The sequence below is a fragment of the Cyprinodon tularosa genome, unplaced genomic scaffold (genome assembly GCF_016077235.1).
Source record: "Cyprinodon tularosa strain WSP-4 unplaced genomic scaffold, ASM1607723v1 ctg319, whole genome shotgun sequence".
NCBI classification, from domain to species: Eukaryota; Metazoa; Chordata; class Actinopteri; order Cyprinodontiformes; family Cyprinodontidae; genus Cyprinodon; species Cyprinodon tularosa.
This window is the reverse complement of record NW_024039029.1, coordinates 204,711-223,545: the sequence shown is the minus strand read 5'-3', so window position 1 is coordinate 223,545 and position 18,835 is coordinate 204,711. Positions and strand designations below refer to the sequence as shown.

Sequence of the window (18,835 nt, the reverse complement as noted above, 5' to 3'; positions counted from 1 at the left end):
TGTATTCTCTTTCGTGGTTCTTCTTTTGGTGATGGAAGAGGTTTGTTGTGTTTTGCCATTGGGGGAGGGAACAGTCTTGTAACAGTTTGCAAATGACCGTTGTCTGCTACTTGCTGGACTGCTTAAATCCAAATTGTAACCAAATCACGGATGCACCCCCTCTTTTTGGTTAAAGTGCTTCACCTTGGGCTGCCTGCGTAGCAGTCACTGTTTGTTGCAACCACATGTTTAAGACTTCAGCCTCCTGTGTCTCCATCTCTCAGCTCTCATGAGTTAAGTGACGTAAAACTTGTCGCAAACTGGCGTGTGATCACAAGCCGTACAGCACCATCATGATGTAAAACCACAAGACAGCGCATCTTTGTGGATAAAAAAAAAAAAGAACTCTTGTTTATAACTTATATAAGCCTTGTTTAAGCTACGTGACTATATTAATACAATCCTGATAGTATTCCTCAGGAAATATTTGCTTGAATATGAGATGAAAAGGTGTTAGAAACGATAGAATAGAATTGGCACGATAGACACTTTTCTAACTCTGTACGATATGCATCGTCTTATCGCCCAGCCCTACTCCAGGTATACAGTTTAGTAATAAAAAGGTTTATTTGGGGAAAGTTGTTCTAAAGATGGTAAAGGTCTAGTCCATAATGCAGAGTAGGTCGAATTTGTACACCCTAAACTGAACCTTTTTTTAACCCCTTCCACTCTGCCTTTGCTTATGGTAAAGACCTGCATGATTTCTGAGTGAGACTGAACAGCAAGTGTTTTTGCGCTTTCGTATCAGTCCTGCTCCTCCAGAGCACAGCTAAATTAGTCCGAACTACGTCACCTCCAGAACAAGACCTCAGCAGTAACGTGGCCGCACCGTGTTCACTACCATTTAGATAGTCACGGATGTTTGATTTAATCAGACCTGCCTATTGTCTCCGTGGACAGATACGAGGCCACGGCGGCGAAACGACCCCAGCCCAGCACACAAAAGCTGGCTCTGTGTGGAGACTGCACACAAATGCTGGATGACAACACAAGACCAGGGGATGAAAGGTCTCTCCAGTGTTTGGTGACAGTTATTACCCTCTCCACTGAAACCAAATACCTGTGGGCCTAGATAGCATTATCTTTTTGTTAAGCACACTAGGGGCCAGCCTGTAATCGGGGCCTGGGCCTCGACAACTCACTGCCCCAGATTTTATGCAATCACCTCCTTCTCTTACCCAACAAATTATAAAGGACTCACTTAGAGCTGCTTAAAACACCACCCTAGATCAGCTTGTATGTGAAAATAACAAAAAAACTCTTGAAGGTTTTAAAGTATAGCCTCTGACATTGTTCTCAACATCCTAAAAGGTCAATCACCGCCAACCCATAGTGGGTTATATAAGACAGACATTGGGGGAAAAAAGCAAATGTGTGCAAAGGAGACTGCAAGTAAGATAAAATGTAGTTTTATTAAAAGGAAATTGCACAAGTTCAATATAAAAGTATTGAGTTTTAGACAAGAGAATACCAACAGCAGCTTCACAGATTATCAGATCAGATTCTTTTTTTTTTACTTTCTTCACAAAGGTAATCAATGTGCATTCTGAGATACCTGCTGTACAGGTTGGTGATCATGATAATGAAAATGAAAGAGATCCCACAATGCTGCACTAAAGAAAAACACCTCTAGAAGTAGAGAAGAGCCGTGCTTTGTCAATCGCAAACTCAAAACTGCCTACAAATATGCACGTTTGCCCCAAGATAAACTCTTGACCTCTTTCAGGTCAATTCAACAACAATCCCTGACAGCCAGGTGATAGATAGCTGTCAAGACGTTCTTTTATTCTGCCGAAAAGGCTGAAACACAACAAGAGATTAGTGTAATCTGAAACTAAAAGGTAAAGCAGTTTGTTTTGGAAGCTGGATTTCCCACCTGATCCATCTCATAATTCCCAGCACGTCTTAAACATACCAACAGATAAAAACCCTTACTTCCTATGAGAGGCCAAACGTAAAGAAGGATGATGCATGATGACAGAGACGGGCGTTGCTAGGCGACAGTCATAACCTCACCTTAACGATGAGCATCAAAACAAAAACAAGGCAATCTACTACTTCCTTGACGAGCCTTATAAAGGCAGGCGCGGTTTAAAGCACTCTTTGTTTGTCCCAGCTAACGAAGCCATGATTAAAGGCATCAGGAGAGACCTTACCGACAGCCTGCGTGGTGAGGACGGCTGCGAGCAGGCTCCTTCAGGTGCACATGAAACTCATTTTAAGCCCATCTGAGAACAGGTGTGTTTGTACTCAGCAGGTTCCTGGGCAGGCATGCAAGCTCTTGCCACAATGATTACACTGAGCTAAATATGGCTTTGCGCTAACACAGACAGGAGGCTCATCAAAGCCATGATGTCAGAGGGGAGGAGGCGGAGCTTGTGAGACACAGGTCAGGCTTCTGCTTAGAGGTGGGCCTCTTCTGCTCCTTCACAGCATGTCCATAGTAGCTCCTTATGTTCGGCAGGGGATTATAACGGTGAAGTTTTGTTTTATTTTCAAGTTAATGCAAAGAAATAAACGTCAGGTTTTATGGAGGGAATGTTGTTCCATTATTGTTGCAAGCAAAGAACAAATTTTCAAAATGGAAAATTTTGGGGGGAAAAAATCCAGAAATGAAACGGGGTAACTCTCTCAGACGCAGATTTTGTTTTATCGTGTTTTTTTCCGTCTCAAAATTCTTTTTTTTTTCTTTTTATATCTAATACAAAATTTATATCTTCAAATTTTACTTCATAATTTTTTTAAACAGATCTTTTACTTTTAAGGGTTAAGTTTAATGAATTGCATTCTTTTAAATTGCGTTTTACAGATCACATCCTCTTCGCTTCTTGGCTTTTTTCTGCAGTGAGGGATGAGACGCATTTGCATGGATGTAAGCAATCATTTTTTAGTGGCCAATGTGCTGATAAACGTCAAGCGTTTCAATGAAGCTTGAAGGGAAGAGAATGTGATCCGTAAAAAAAATAAATAAATAAAAATACAAAATACATATTATTAAAAAAAATAACATTAAGAAAGCAGCATAGTTACTAATGTGGAATAAAACGTTTTTGAAAGTTTTATTTTTTTCCCCTTTACAAAACATGTTCTCTTCTTGCAACAATACTGAAATAAAATCCACCCCATATTTTCCCTTGGTTATATCAGCAAAACGTTAGGGCAAGTAAAACTACATTTAAAATGTAAAGAAATCTTCATCACTAATACATAAAAGCTGAACAGTCCCATTTTTTTCTGCCAGCATGAATCACAATGTTATTGAGCATAAAAACATTTAACCTAAGAATGTGGGACATAGGCTTTTATTGGCATAAACACTACTCCTTCAATCAGGAACCTTTTTTCCCTAATGCTCCAAAGTTTGCACTGAAATGCAAATTTAAAACCGAGCTCACAGCTACGAGTTGAGCTGTAGACCTCAGGGAGAGCGAGGAAGCAGAAATGAACAAAAAGGCTCGTTTCTCAGGAAAAAAGAAATATTCTAAGTGGTTTAAATGTTATGCTGCCGTGTAACAAAAATCAATGTGCATTTATTTCTTTAAAATCAAATAGGTGAGAAAGATTATTATGTTTTCTTATTCAACTGTGTCATGTACCCCCTTGAAATATTCTCTATTGCTTTTGTTCAGCAGTAGATCAGCAGTAAACCCAATGAGGGCTACATCCACTAAAACCACAGATGCTGATTAACAGCTGCCATGTCCATCAACTTCTGTGTTACCATGTCACTAATTACAAGTGTTTTATTACTCCAATTACTAGTAACAGGTTTCTAGATAAACTAATCACATGGCAGCAGTAAAAATACCACCTTTCATGCACTGAAAGATAAATTACCACTGTTGTTTTGTTTTGGGGTTTTTTCCCACCCAAGTGAGACTGACATGCCAGAGCGAGATAGCATCTATTTGATGACAAGTTCGGCAGCGAGAATATTCTAAATATATCTCTCAAATAATCCAAACAATCTATGTTGTTTAGCTGGAAGGTCTGCGTTTCCCTTTTTTTTTTTGCAGCTATGAAATATAAACTCAGCTAACTTATTCCACATCCGTATGCTTATTTTAACTGGCTGTGCTCACATTACGGCATTCTGATAAAGTCTAAAAGCTTCTTCCTTTGCCATGTTATCTTGTTTGTGTTATTTACCAACACATCAACTGATAAAAGAACAACTGTATAGCTTATAATGGTTGCAGATTAGTAGGTTAACTTACAAGGAAGTCATTTTCTGATTAAACCCTGCACATAAATAACTTTGAAATGAGGAGATAGAAATCAACTAGATAACAAAACAAAAAAAAAAGTGCTGGGAAAGTTTCTACGTCTGCTTGTGCAGGAAAAAAGGAAAGGCAGCTTCAATTAATCGCCTCACTGCAAATAAAAGTTTTAACGAATCGGCTTGCTTTCCAAATAAAAGAGATTAAAAGTCATAGGTGAGAACAGTTTAAAGTCGCAGGGAAGCGGCTGTTCCAACCATTGAAATTCCGAATTCTCCCGAGTGGTGCACGACTTTACTTGAGTGAATAAAGTGAATGTAATTGGTCGGTTATCAAGGGGGCGGGATTGTTGTGGCGGAAGGTTTGCAAGCAAGTTTGGTTGTGGCCGGTTTTTTTGATTCTTATTCCAACCGTTGCGTATATTAGCTGCGACATATGAATTAAGATGCTACGACCGAAAAAATTTGATTGACAGATGACCGTTGATATATGATTGGCCGAATTTAGGTGTTCAGGCTGACGTATAACTAACTGGCCTGCATAAGATAACAAAAAAAACACAGATTTTAAGACAGGATTCTTTTGTTAATAGAAAGTTTCTAAATTTGATGACAATATGGTCTGATAAAGAGTACCACATTTAAATAGGACTTTCCTATCACTTTAAGCCAAAAACACAAGAGCTTGAAGCACAAAGATAAAATCTACCTTCTTTGGTTTGAAGTTTGAATTTATAATGCCTGTGGCTACATCCATAATATTAAGGATTTTGAAATACATTAAATAACATTTGTAAAAGTTGACCAGAGAAAACCACAGGGGTTAGGGCTTCCAGTATTACAGATCGGAGCTGCGAGATATTAAAAAATCCTACAATGGTGGATATTCCTGGTAAATATTGCTTTAAGCATATTCGTTGAGATAAATGCAAATATTTCTCCATCATCTCCTCCTCATCAGAGTGTGACCATTCAGCATGTTTAGCCCTAATATCAGTGTAGACACCATCACAGCCTCAGCAGACACATGCACTGTGTGAGCTCAGGACACTTAGAGCCTTGATATCAATATAATCACATTGCTATCATGATGTCAGTACAGCCACGACATGTTGTTTAGCCTTAAACTCCTGGAGTCTAAAACAAAACAACATTCTTCTACAATCAGCGTGGGAATAAGAAATATAAAAACCTAACGCACAGTTTCTAGGGCAGGCGGTGGCAAAAGGTGTTGCGACCCCTTGACCTTTGCTGCATGTCTTCCCTCCTCTCTCTTAACCCCATTTCCTGTCAGCCTATTTTCAAACATAAAGTCGATATAATTTGCTAAGTTTATTTTCTTAACAGGTGTTGAGCATTTAAACAGCTTTGATTAGAAAGGAGAAAACGTGAGTAATGTTATGGGATATCAGAGAAAGGTCATTGCAAAGGTATTGCTTAATATAGCAATATTGATTAAAGTGGACACATGTTTTCCCACCTCTTTTCTCGTTTCATCAGTGTCCTGACAACTCTATGTAAGCTTTAATACCTCAGCCACTAAATTGTATATCCAGTGTGGAGAGGAAGTGCAACATTTGTCTGCATGGTAGCTGAAATACAATATCTTACCAAAAACTGCGTTCAACCACTCCCTTCTCATTACAACGATTCAACAACGATAGAAATATGGATATATGACAGCTCTATGTGCGAGGAGTCCCTGATAATGTTTTAGATTCTGTCTCTGCAACATCGCTGAAAAATATCATGGACAGAGGGGTGGACCAGCAAACTTTGAAGTTTCCCTCACTATCCTTCGCAGGGCCACTTTGTGCACCACATTGGAGAAAAGCATTATGTCAGCCATGAACGGTCCTCCATGGGTCTGTGCAAAGTTGAGAGGATGCTGGTAGGAAGTGGTGTTTGGTTTACCTTCTGTAAAGGAAAAACTAAAGCTATCTACTGTATCCTGGATGTCGTTGACGACGTTATCTGTTCGGGGTCATGACCTCAAAAGTCAACAGTAACTCATTTATTTAGCTCACCAGGCCCATGTTTGACTTTGCCCCAATGAACGGGAAAGAGCATTTTCTTGATTAACTTAAAGTCGTAGGGAAGCGGCTGTTCCAACCGTTGCTTTTCCGAATTCTCCCAAATGGTGCCCAACTTTACACGACTGAATAAAGTGAATGTGATTGGTCGATTATCAAGGGGGCGGGATTGTTGTGGCAGAAGGTTTGCAAGAAAATCTGTTTGTAGCCAGTGTCTCGGAAGCATCTTGCTAACCAGTTAGCAACTTAGTGCTAGTAGATTTCCAATGGGAGATTCCATTGGGACTAAAGGTGTGGGAAATAATCGTTTTGGCGATATATCGTGATATTCGGCTGCCCAATATAATATCGATTTTTCACTTCTTAGTATTGATTTAAAAAAAAAAAATGGTTACATAAAACATTGATGGGAAAATGGGCTACCTCTGCACCACCGCTGTGGCAGAAAGCGCTGTGGAGCCCTTTAACTGTGCGTGCAGCACCAAATCTGTATTTGAGGCAGTTACAGTGGAAGAAAACCCCAAACAACATGGATAATAATACCTAATCAATATTTTCTGATGAAAATATACAGCACTTGCTGCTTTATCTCATCATTTGATTTTGATAGCTTGGGAAAATATGGAAATATATAGTGATACTGCAATATCGTGATAATATCGTATCGTGACCCAAGTATCGTGACATGTATCGAATCTCAACACTCATGCCAATACTCACTTCTAATTGGGACCAAGTAGCACAAAATGGTGACTTAGAAACGACACTGTCAAGAAACGCTATGGACAGCGGAAACATGGAAGAGGAGGAGAGTTTAGTGTCGGAGGTCGTGGATGAGTCTCCTCCATCATCCATTTTTGATTTAGAGGAGGAAAGCGGGGACGAAGATGTTGTGGAAGAGGACGCCAGGGCGGCAGAAGCTTGGTTTGGTGTAGAAGGCTTACAGCCGTACATGTTTGAGCCCTTGCCTCGCAACGCTGCCAGTTCTGTTAACTCTACGCCTGCTGAAGACACAGACGTCCACCGTGAACACTGAGACAGAACTCAATGGGAAAGGAAATTATTCCCATTTCTTATTTCAACCATTGCATATATTAGCTGCGACATATGAATCAAGATTCTATGACCAAAACAATTTGATTGACAGATGACCGTTGATATATGATTGGCTGAATTTAGGCGTTCAGGCTGACGTAGAACTAACTGGCCTGCAGAAGATAATGAAAAGAAAAAAAAAATAAACACAGGCTTTTTTTTTTCTTTAAACAGAATTTTTTTAACTTTTGGGACAATAATGTCTGATAAAGAGTACATTTATATACATGTTTAACCCAGAATGATTTGACATTTAAAAATTACTTTCCTACGACTTTAAACAATCCTGTTTTTAATTGTATTTATTTAAAAAAATCTGGTTTGCAACCTGTTGAATCTTTTCTAAGAAAAAAAACGGACCATTTCTGACCCAGTTACTGCGTTAACCTGCATCCAGCTGCTTCCTCTAACAAACATGCAGCTTGTAGCTTGCATAGTCTAATTCTCATTAGCCGTATCTTCATAAGAGTGATGACTACAGACCGATAAATCAACATCATTCTTATCTGTGTAGGTTTTTATTAAGGCAGAAACATTTCCATTGGTCTAAATTATCTTACTGGTGACCAACGAAAAAGTGAAGAGCATTTGCACCATTATTCTACACTCCATGCAGTCAGAGAAAACTCTGGTCTGGCCCAGAATTTCTTCAGTATCTCCTTAAATGGAGTTTAAACCATAGTGATGCTACAATGGAAAACTATGAATTTAGAAGGCGCAACTTCTTAAAGCCTCAGTCTACTTCGACGCCATAAACCATCAGTTGCTTAATTTCCATGCATATGTCAATGTCAGCGAGTTACAAATACGTCAAGGGAGCAAATATGCCAATATTAGCGGAAAGCCTGGAACGACTTTGCAACGCCACAAGCAAATGAAAAGCAACAAAGTCAACAAGAGATTTTCCAGAAGAATTGAAACACTACTCAAGCTGTGGTGATGGTCGCTGTTTTGGAACAATAAGGTCGGCTGTCTGACGGGCCAAGAGGATTCCAGCAATTCCACTCTTAACAAAAACTAAGTCAAGGCTTTATTGTGAGCATCAGCAGGGAATTGAGCTGACAGCCTCCCATGCAAACCAAAAAAAAAACCTTGAGACAGAGCTTGCTGATGAACGAGTACCTGGAAGCTCCCATTCTATAGTAAATACAGTGTAATTATAAGGCCGACACAGTGCGTATCCTCCATCACCATTAAATTAGGGGGTTTGTGAAGATGAGAAATTGGCTTGGTTCAGCTTGGAGCCAGCAGAATCCTCATGGAAATTTACAGTCCTTAAAATGGGAGGCCATCTCCTCTTTCATTTGTGTCTAGTACTGGAGATAAATACATATTTCTCTCTGGGGCGGCCTCATGGGCGAGCCTAAATGTTGCAGGGAGGGACATAAAGATCAAGCTAATATGCTTTGGTTAAATGGAAACAAGTTTCACTGCTGGGATGCAGCGAGGACACCACAGTATCAGAAAGCCAGAGTTAAATCACCGTGTTAAACGCACTCTCTGACACATTGGTAATGTTTGAAGACATCAGCTAAAATTACAGCAGGCAGTGATACCTTATTTTTAGATGAGGGGTGTAAAACTGTTTAAACATCTTACTTTGTTACAGCAATGCATTAAATCGGGTGGAAGATTTGTTAAAAAAAAACATTTTCTTTTTTATCATTAACACTTGAATCCCCCTACATACAGCAACTGCAACAACAAACCTGCGGCAGATTCTAGCACTAATTGATGTGATACATAAGCTAGTGTTTAAATAGAAGGAAAATGATTTAGTCGATACTTTCTAAAAACATATTTTATAAGTTCCAGCAGCAAGCCTCTAGGGGTTTGCATCAACCAGCGATGCACATCTAGACTGACATTTTGTACATTTAGCCTGTGCAATATGGCTCATGATCACTCAGATTAGATGGATTCATTCCAGATGATATTTTCAATGACAGTTTTCAGGTTTTTCTACAGATTGGATTTAAATCTGGACTCCAGATGCTTTTCTTTCAGCATTTCATAGTCTTTTGGATCTTGCTATCAACTCTGGGAAGCTTATCCGGTCCTGTTGAATGAACACACCCCCACAGGCTGATACTCCCGCCACCATGTTTTGATGATAGTCTGTTCAGTGTTACGTGAGGGTTGGTTTTTGCTTTCTTTCAGAAGTTCACTGTGTTCTTTCCATGTTTTATAGTAAACCCAAACATAACTTTAGCTCCCATTAAACTATGATCTTCTTGCTATTTGTTCATAACTGCCAGTTTAACAAAGCAGATGTCCTCTCATCATGTTCTCCAGTAATAGCTGTGGATCTCTGCAGCTCCTCCAGTGTTACCATTGGCTTCTTGGTGGATCAAAGCTCAAAGCAACGAAGATCAAAGCCACAACTTCAAAGGCTTTTAGTTGTGATATACTGTAAAATTTTTGTATGATGCAATTAAACATGCTCCATGAGAGCAACAAAGTTTGGGATATTATTTTATAACAGTAAAAATGAAACTTGATTTTAGTAAAGGTGCAATATATAAATATTATTGGTGATATTTTTGATAACACTATAAGGTGAAATAAATACATATTAGATAATGAGCAATTTATTTAATTACTTGAAAAAAAAAGGATTAAATATTTCTTTTTAAATTTTCTACCTTTGCCCCATCTTTAAAATAAATATACGGTCAAATCAAACTTTTTTAAAGAGGACCTTCACTTTAGGGATCAATGATCAGTGGCAGCCTAGTGGTTAGGGCATAGGGCTTGGAATCTTAAGGTTGTGAGTTCGAAACCCACTCCCACAGACTGCCATGGTGGGTCTCTAGACAAAGACCCTTAACCCCTGTTTGCTTCCAATGCACTGCACAGCGGCAGCCCACAGCTCCCCAAAGGGGATGGGTTAAATGCAGTTCATTTCTCCAATGACGCCTTTTTTCATTTTCCTAACTTGGAATTTTCTGTCAGTGTGACGAATATGCAGCAAACCAGCGGAACTTTTATTTGACTGCACGCGTTTCCTCCGCCATTAGATCGCCGTTTCACATGCTGACAAATTCCAGCGAGGCTCACTGATGCAGACTCACTCCTTAAGGGCTGAACAGTCCGATCGCCCTACCAACTATATGGTTTGGGACAGCCCTTAACGTAGCAGACTCCCTGGAGGAACGTGCAAACCAAAGGTTAGTGCTTAGGGATTATTGTTCAGGGGCCGGATTGAGATTGGTCCACGTTTCCGCTCTTGCATTACTTCTCTTGCAAACACTAGCAAAAGTCCAGATAAAACTTTACAGTGATGCCCTCAAGTGGACTTTGGTATTAGTACAACACTGAAAGAACTTTTGTCAAAGTGGACATTATCAATTAATCGGATGGAACCCATTTTAAACTAAAGGGCAGATTAGACTTCGGCAGCCGCACACATCAAATGTCATTTGGGTCTGGTCGCGAACCAGTTTTGCTGGTGTGCTTCTGCACCATCGGTCTTAAATTTCTAGGGACACACAGCAGTTTCCTGCCAAAGCACAAGTGGGAGCCTATTCGAGGACTCGTGAGAACTTCGACGGATTGTACTTCCGAACCTCCCTGATTTACCTTTCATTATAGTTGTCCATTGTTGTTGTTTTCAAAAATCTCGTTTTTTAAAAATGGTGCGCCCCGGCACCGAATCGAGGAAGAACGACCGCACAGACAGCCGGAAAGGCATATCAAGGACCAATCACAGCTGCTTTTTGTCTGCGCATTTCTGCTCAAGGTCTGCGTGGGTTTGCGACCGTCCAACGCGTAGTGAGGATTTTTTTTAGGTGAACGACAACAGTTGCAGAACCTCTGCACGGGAGGGTGTGGTCGTGCACAGAGATGAATTTGACGGTTGCAGTTTGTGAGGCACTGTAATTGTATTCCATTAGCTGAGGGGGGTGTTAAAAATTAGTAGTCATTTATTTTTTGTGATCAGGTAGGCTAGGTCTCCGATAACCTCTCTGTCAGCTTGCTGCTAAAGGACCAAGATCACAAAACCACCATGTCTCCGTCCTTTCTCTGCAGCCACCTGGAAACCACACAGTTTCCTCAAACAGATTACCCTCTGACACAGATAAGTTACCATATAGCTATCAGAAGAGGAGGAATCATCCCACTGAAGTGGCCCACGCAGGTTCTGAGACAATATGAAGTCATAACAGGTCTATCTCATTCTTTAAACAGTAACCGAGTCAGGCCATATGTAGAGAAAACCCCATATATAAAGGTGAATACAGACTCTGCTTTACAGTCCAGTGCCCTTTTTAAATAGAAGAACTATTCATGACATACATATCCCAGTGTTATCAGTGTGAGCGACGCTTTAGGTATCAAAAGAATTCAAAATCAAATTTCAGCTTAGTGAGAGCAATTAGCCTCACAATCAGCAGAGGAATTCAGATGTCAAACACATGAGACCAGATATGAAACAAGTCGCTGAAAGGAACATGCTTAAAGAAACGTTTAGTCTCATTTTGAAAAGCCAGCAGATGGGCCTCACAATGTGCACTTTGGCTTGGGCAGAGTGGGACGAAGTCCAGGTAAGTCTCCCTTATGTGAGGAAGATAAGGTTTGTGTTGCAAACTTTAGGGCAAAATCAAGGGGAGGCAGGGGGGCGGCCATGTTAATGTCCCTGCTCCCTTTGAACATGTGCAAGTAGATGAGGTCAGGAGGCTGTAAATGACTCAGGAGGGCCTCAGTGTTCGTTTACAGGACAGCTCATCAGCATGAGCTGGAAAGAAGTGAAACCCCCGCTTGTAGAGTAACTTCCTTTAAAACAGTAATATGTACAAAAGGATGAAAATAGGAGCAGCATAAGCATGAAGCTGAAAGAACAGAGGCCATTCTCTGACAAATTAGGGGATAAAAGTCTGCCTTGAACTTATAATTTAGCCCCCTTTCCTCAAGCACCACTAAATCAAACCTAGAGCCAACGTTTGCCTTTAGAAGTCACCTAATTTGCTCCTATGTAAAACTTTACATTAGTGAAAGAGCAATGTGAGATAAAGCAGTGGAGAAGCTTAATGTTAAAAAACCTTAAAACTGTGCAGCCTTCAACCCTTTTCTGGAGTATGAAACAAACTACCAGGAAAAAGAGGAAAACCTATTTTGCATTTGATTGGTAACAGAACATCAGCTCATCATGCACCCAACAAACCTGACCTTTATGGAACACTGAAAGAAGAAATTTTATCCTTCACAGATGAAGGATGGCGCTCTAGTCAGATAAGGGCAGTCTTTACTCCATCCAGACAGTGTCTTGCCCACGACCAAAATCTAATAAATTAGCAAAGATTCCCAAAGGAGTAAATCATGATAATCTAATTAAAATCAAAATAACTCCAATTGGGGAAAAAGTTAAAACAATTAAATGCGGTCTGTTTAACATAAGATCGCTTTCCTCTAAAAGTCTACTAGTTAATGACTTGATTTGTGATAATCACATTGACTTGTTTTGCCTTACAGAAACCTGGCTGCAGCAAGAGGATTATGTGAGCATAAATGAGGCAACTCCTTCAAGCTATTTAAATTTTCACATCCCCAGAAGTTCTGGGCGAGGAGGAGGAGTAGCAACAATCTTCCAGTCTGACTTACTGATTACTCCCAAAACAATTAATACCTACAACTCTTTTGAACATTTAACCCTTAATTTCCCTGATCCAAATTTCAAGGCAAGAAAACCTCTTCTTTTTGTAACTTTGTATCGTCCACCAGGTCCTTACTCTGAATTTTTAGATGAGTTTTCAGAGTTCCTTTCTGATTTGGTATTAAATACTGACAGGGTCATCATAGTGGGAGATTTTAACATCCATGCTGACATTGAAGGCGATAGCTTAAGAGCAGCCTTTAATGCTATCTTAGACACTATTGGCTTTGTTCAAATTGTGAATAGTCCCACGCATTCTCATCTTCATACTTTGGATCTTGTGCTGACATACGGCATAGAATGTGAAGAAATAACAGTATTTCCTCACAACCCTGTCCTCTCTGACCACTTTCCAATAACCTTCAGGATTACTTTAACAGAGTTCTCCTCCCCCAAAAGAAGGTTCAATTTTAGTAGATCTTTATCAGATAGTGCAGTTATAAATTTTAAAGAATCTGCTTCACTTTCTCTCTCATCTGTGTCACTGAGCAGTGCTGCAGAGTGCAAAAGCTTAGCTTATTCCCCTTCACAGGTTGATGATTTTGTTGATGGGGTTGCTAGTTCTCTGCGTATTGCCTTAGACAACGCAGCTCCTTTGAAAATGAAAACCGTTAAAAATAGAAAGCTTGCTCCTTGGTTTAATGCAGAGCTGCGTACTTTGAAGCAAAATGCTAGGAAACTGGAGAGAAAATATCGCTCCACAGGCCTGCGAGAGTCCTTCGTAGTCTGGAAAAATGGTTTACTGCTGTATAAGAGGACTCTTTGTAAAGCAAGAGCAGCATACTTCTCCTCATTAATAGAGGAGAATAAGAATAATCCTAGATTTCTTTTTAATACAGTTGCCAAACTCACCCAGAGCCATAGCTCTGTTGAACCGTCCATTCCACCTGCTCTTAGCAGCAATGATTTTATGGGATTCTTTATAAATAAGATTGATCTTATTAAAAATAAGATCATAAGCACTCCTCTATCCGCGATTGTACCTGAGGTAGTCATGGAATCTGAACCGGGTTTAGACTGCTTTGATCCAGTTGAACTCTCTGAATTAGCAAAATTATTGTCTTCATCTAAGCCTTCAACTTGTATGTTAGATCCAGTTCCAACCAGGTTATTTAAGGAGGTATTCCCTTTGATCTCCTCCTCCATTTTAGATGTGATTAATCTATCTCTGTTACAGGGATATGTACCTAAAGCTTTTAAGGTCGCTGTAATTAAACCTCTGCTTAAGAAACCGTCTCTTGACCCAGATGACTTGGTCAATTATAGACCTATATCCAATCTTCCTTTCTTATCCAAAATTCTTGAGAAAGTAGTTGCCAAACAAGTTTGCGATCACTTCCACCATAATGAACTTTTTGAAGAGTTTCAGTATGGCTTTAGAGCTCATCATAGCACTGAAACAGCTCTGGTGAAAGTCACTAATGATATTCTCATGGCCTCAGATAATGGACTTGTATCTGTGCTCGTCCTGTTGGATCTTAGTGCTGCATTTGATACAGTTGACCATAATATTCTTTTAGAAAGACTTGAATATTTTGTTGGAATTAAAGGAACAGCACTAGACTGGTTTAAATCTTATCTATCTGATCGAATTCAGTTTGTTCATGTTAATGATAGATCTTCAACACGCTCAAAGGTTACCTGTGGAGTACCACAGGGATCAGTGCTAGGACCAATTCTCTTTACTTTATACATGCTCCCAATTGGTAGAATTATTAGACAGCATGGGATTAATTTCCACTGTTATGCTGATGATACCCAGCTATATCTGTCTATAAATCCAGATGAAGCTAACCCATTACATAGATTACAGGCATGTCTTGAAGACATAAAAACCTGGATGACTCTTAACTTTCTGCTCCTGAATGCAGACAAAACAGAAGTTATAGTCTTTGGACCAGAGTCTCTGAAAAAGAAACTGATTAGCCAGTCACTTCATTTGGATGGGATTAAACTGATTTCAGATAATAAAGTAAAAAATCTTGGTGTTATTTTTGATCAGGACCTGTCATTTAAATCCCACATCAAAGAGGTTTCTAGAATTTCCTTCTTTCATCTGAGGAACATTACAAAAATTAGAAATATCCGGTCCAGGGGTGATGCTGAGAAACTAGTCCATGCATTTGTTACTTCAAGGCTGGACTATTGTAATTCTTTACTATCAGGAAGTCCACAAACTGTAGTTAAAAGCCTTCAGCTGATCCAAAATGCTGCAGCCAGAGTTCTAATGAAAATTAAAAAGAGAGATAATATCTCGCCTATCCTGGCTTCTCTTCATTGGCTTCCTGTTAAATCAAGAATAGAATTTAAAATCCTCCTTCTCACATATAAAGCCTTAAATGGCCAAGCTCCATCTTATATCAGAGATCTGATTGTTCCTTATGTTCCTAACAGAGCACTTCGCTCTCAATCTGCAGGTTTACTAATCGTTCCTAGAATTTCTAAAAGTAGAATGGGAGGCAGATCTTTTAGTTATCAGGCTCCTCTCCTGTGGAACCAACTACCAGTTTTAGTCCGTGAGGCAGACACCCTGTCTACTTTTAAGGCTAGGCTTAAAACTTTCCTTTTTGATAAAGCTTATAGTTAGGGTGGCTCAGGTTATCCTGAGCTATCTCTATAGTTATGCTGCTATAGGCTTAGACTTTTGGAGGACATAGGGACCCCCATTTCATCATTCTGCTTCATTCTCTCTCTGTTCTCCTATTCTGCAGAATCTGTTAGTTCAATCTCTAACCTTCTGCTCTCTCTGCTTTTCCTCAGAGTAGCTTTGCCTCGTCTGTTCCTGTTTGGCTGTGACGTCATCCTGGAAAGAAACATCAGCTGTGCTGCTTCTATCAACACCCTTGTTTATAGATGTTGGAGATCGGCCGGTTTTCCAGTGTGGTCCTGTTTCTCTGACCGTGACTGAGTGGATGTGCTCTCTTCGTCCTCTGGCATGGGAGCTGCCTTGGAGCTCGTCTGCCTGGCTGTGTGTTTCCTGGGCGGGGCCGCCTTTTACAGCTGCTTTTTGTATCTCTGCTTCTGTCTCCTTGAACCCCAGTCGGCCTCGGCAGATGGCCGCTCACACTGAGCCTGGTTCTGCTGGAGGTTTCTTCCTGTTAAAAGGGAGTTTTTCCTCTCCACTGTCGCTACAAGCATGCTTAGTGTGGGGGATTGTATTTGAGTCAATGAGTCAATGCAATCAACTGGTTTTCCTTAGATAGAAAACTTTGTATCAATTTGACTGTATGATCTGGTTGAACTGTAAAGTGCCTTGAGATGACATGTGTTGTGAATTTGGCGCTATATAAATAAACTGAATTGAATTGAATTGAATTCTGCTCATAAAGTTCATGAATGCTTCTTACCATATAACACAGTAGTGGCAGAATCATGCTGCAGGGGATATTATGGATAGGGGATTATAGGAAGATGGATACAATAAATTTTACACTAACTTCTAAAAGGGCAAAGAAAACATCAAACAAATAGCCGACACTACAAGTAAATGGCTTAGATTTTAAAAACAGTCCAACAGATTAAACTGAGCCCAGATTATTTCTAATCCACTTGGATTAAGTTTGCAAAATAACAGTGAACAAGATACTTAATTAAAAAAGAAAATAAATGCTTTAGTTTTCTAATGTTTTTTGCTGCTTTCTTGTAGTACCATACAGTCCATTACATAAAATCCTATTGGAATATGCAGAGGTTTGTGACTGTGACCTAAAAAAAACTACCCCAAAGGTGTGAATACTTTTCCCATCCATATTCAGATTATGTTAGCTTTCATGTATTAGTTATTGCAGTTATCCCTAAGTAAACTGTAGAAGCTTTGCATTACCTTTATTCATCATAATTATAACTCAATCTATAAATAATAATAAACTCAACTGGGTGGAGTGATGATCCCACACTCATGTCATAAAGTAAAACGTCATTTATTCACCTTGAAATAAGGAAAAAAACATTAAAATGTTAAGTTGTTGACAGTAATATCATCCCTGTGCTGTTTGACCTTATTTGTTCAGAGTTATTTAAGACTTAAAAAGCGTCTTTAAGAGTTGAGGGAAACGTGAGAAGGTCCCTGAAAGCAGAGCAGCAGGGATGTCATGGCTACCGAGCAACAAGTTAAAGCTGCGCGCTTTCACCAACTTTCTTCTCTCAGTTAAACACCTTGGAAACTATGGAAGAGGATTAGGGACACTGAAAAAATAAAAAAAGTTAACTGATTTTTAAATATTATTTCAGTCTATTATGGGAAAAAAGTCAGAATCCTGACTTTAATCTCAGAGTTCTGACTTTAATCTCAGAGTTCTAAATGTAATCTCAGAATTCTGACTTTAATCTGAGTAGATGGGCACCGTATAGAAAAAGATTTGGGAGCACCCAGCTTCACTGACAAAGATGAGAGAAACAGGTTGGTGGAAAAGTGTTTGTTAGCTGTCAGAATTAAGTCTGCAAGCCTAAATTTCTGAGATTAAAGTAAGAATTGTGAGAAAAAAGGCAGAATTGTGAGATTAAAGTCAGAATATGAGGAAAAGTCAGAATTATGAGGGGAAAAGGCGAAATTATGAGGAAATAAGGCAAAATTATGAGGAAATAAGGCAAAATTATGAGGAAAAAGGCAGAATTATGAGGAAAAAGGCAGAATTATGAGGAAAAAGGCAGAATTATGAGGAAATAAGGCAGAATTATGAGGGCAAAAAGGCAGAATTATGAAAAAAAGGCAGGATTTTGAGAAAAAGGCAGGATTATCAGAGAAAAAAGGCAGAATTGTGAGATTAAAGTAAGAATTATGGGGAAATGGGCATAATTATAAGGAAATGGGCCGAATTATGAAGAAATAAGGCAGAATTAGGAGGAAAAACAGGCAGAAGTATTAGGGGAAAAAGGCAGAATTATCAGAGAAAAAGGGCAGAATTATGTGATTAAAGTAAGAATTATGAGGAAATTGGCAGAATTATGAGGACAAAAGGTAGAATTATGAGGGAAAAGGCAGAATTGTGAGGAAAAAATGCAGAATTATGAGATTAAAGTAAGAATTATGAGGGAAAAAGGCAGAATTATGAGATTAAAGTAAGAATTATGAGGCAAATATGCTGAAATATGAGAAAAAGGCTGAATTATGAGAAAAAAGTCAGAATTGTCAGAATTCCATCTCTCATACTATACTGAAATAAAATGTAAAAATCATTTAACTTCTTCCAGTCGTGTTCTGTAGGAACCAAACAAAGCGAGGCGCAGAGTAAGCAGGCCCCGGTCAGCTCCCAGTCTACACGCCAGGCTAAATAAGCTGGAAACTTTGCAGCCTTCTTACCTCAGGCAGCGTGGAAAGGGCGCAGCCTTTAAACGCATAATAATCCTCCCATTACGGCTCCTCCAAAGCTCCCAACTGGACCGAAGCGTCCCGGTGTAGCAGCACAAGAAGCTCGGTGGAAAAGTTTTCCTCCCAATTGAGCGCAGCAGTTGTTAGTGTTTCCCAGGACAACTCGCTGGGAGGAGTCTGCTCTGGGTTCCCTGCGCACAGGAAGTCCGCTTTAGTAAACTTTTTAGCGACTAAACTGGCAGAAAAGAGCAACGTTATGGGGAAAAATAACGGCGCAAAGGTGGGTGAGTGCCGCAGAAGGAGGAAAGGCTCACCCCGGTTCCAACTTTTCTCACGCGCTCTGATTGCGAAAAAGTCAGAAGCAACATCCTGTCCTTTCACAATGAAGCATCTCTGAATAAACACACCTTTATTTCCCTTCTTAAACTAACCCAACACATTACCTACAATGACAATAAAATCCTATTTGCTATTTAACATTACAAAGA

At 39.6% G+C, this 18,835-nt stretch overlaps 1 protein-coding gene across 8 annotated transcripts in view; it reads right to left on the bottom strand.

The window, feature by feature from the left end:
* LOC119788510 (A-kinase anchor protein 13) overlaps window positions 1-18,475 on the bottom strand; it is a 197,905-nt gene extending 179,430 nt beyond the window's left edge. For 6 of the 8 annotated variants that reach the window (XM_038292879.1, XM_038292881.1, XM_038292874.1 and 3 more), the window contains exon 1: window positions 18,339-18,475. The gene's annotated coding sequence lies outside the window, so the exon portion shown is untranslated. Of the gene's footprint in view, window positions 1-2,195; window positions 2,304-18,338 lie in introns of those variants that run through there. The other 2 variants (XM_038292877.1, XM_038292875.1) reach the window with 2 other exon arrangements.
* Window positions 18,476-18,835: the final 360 nt, after the last annotated feature.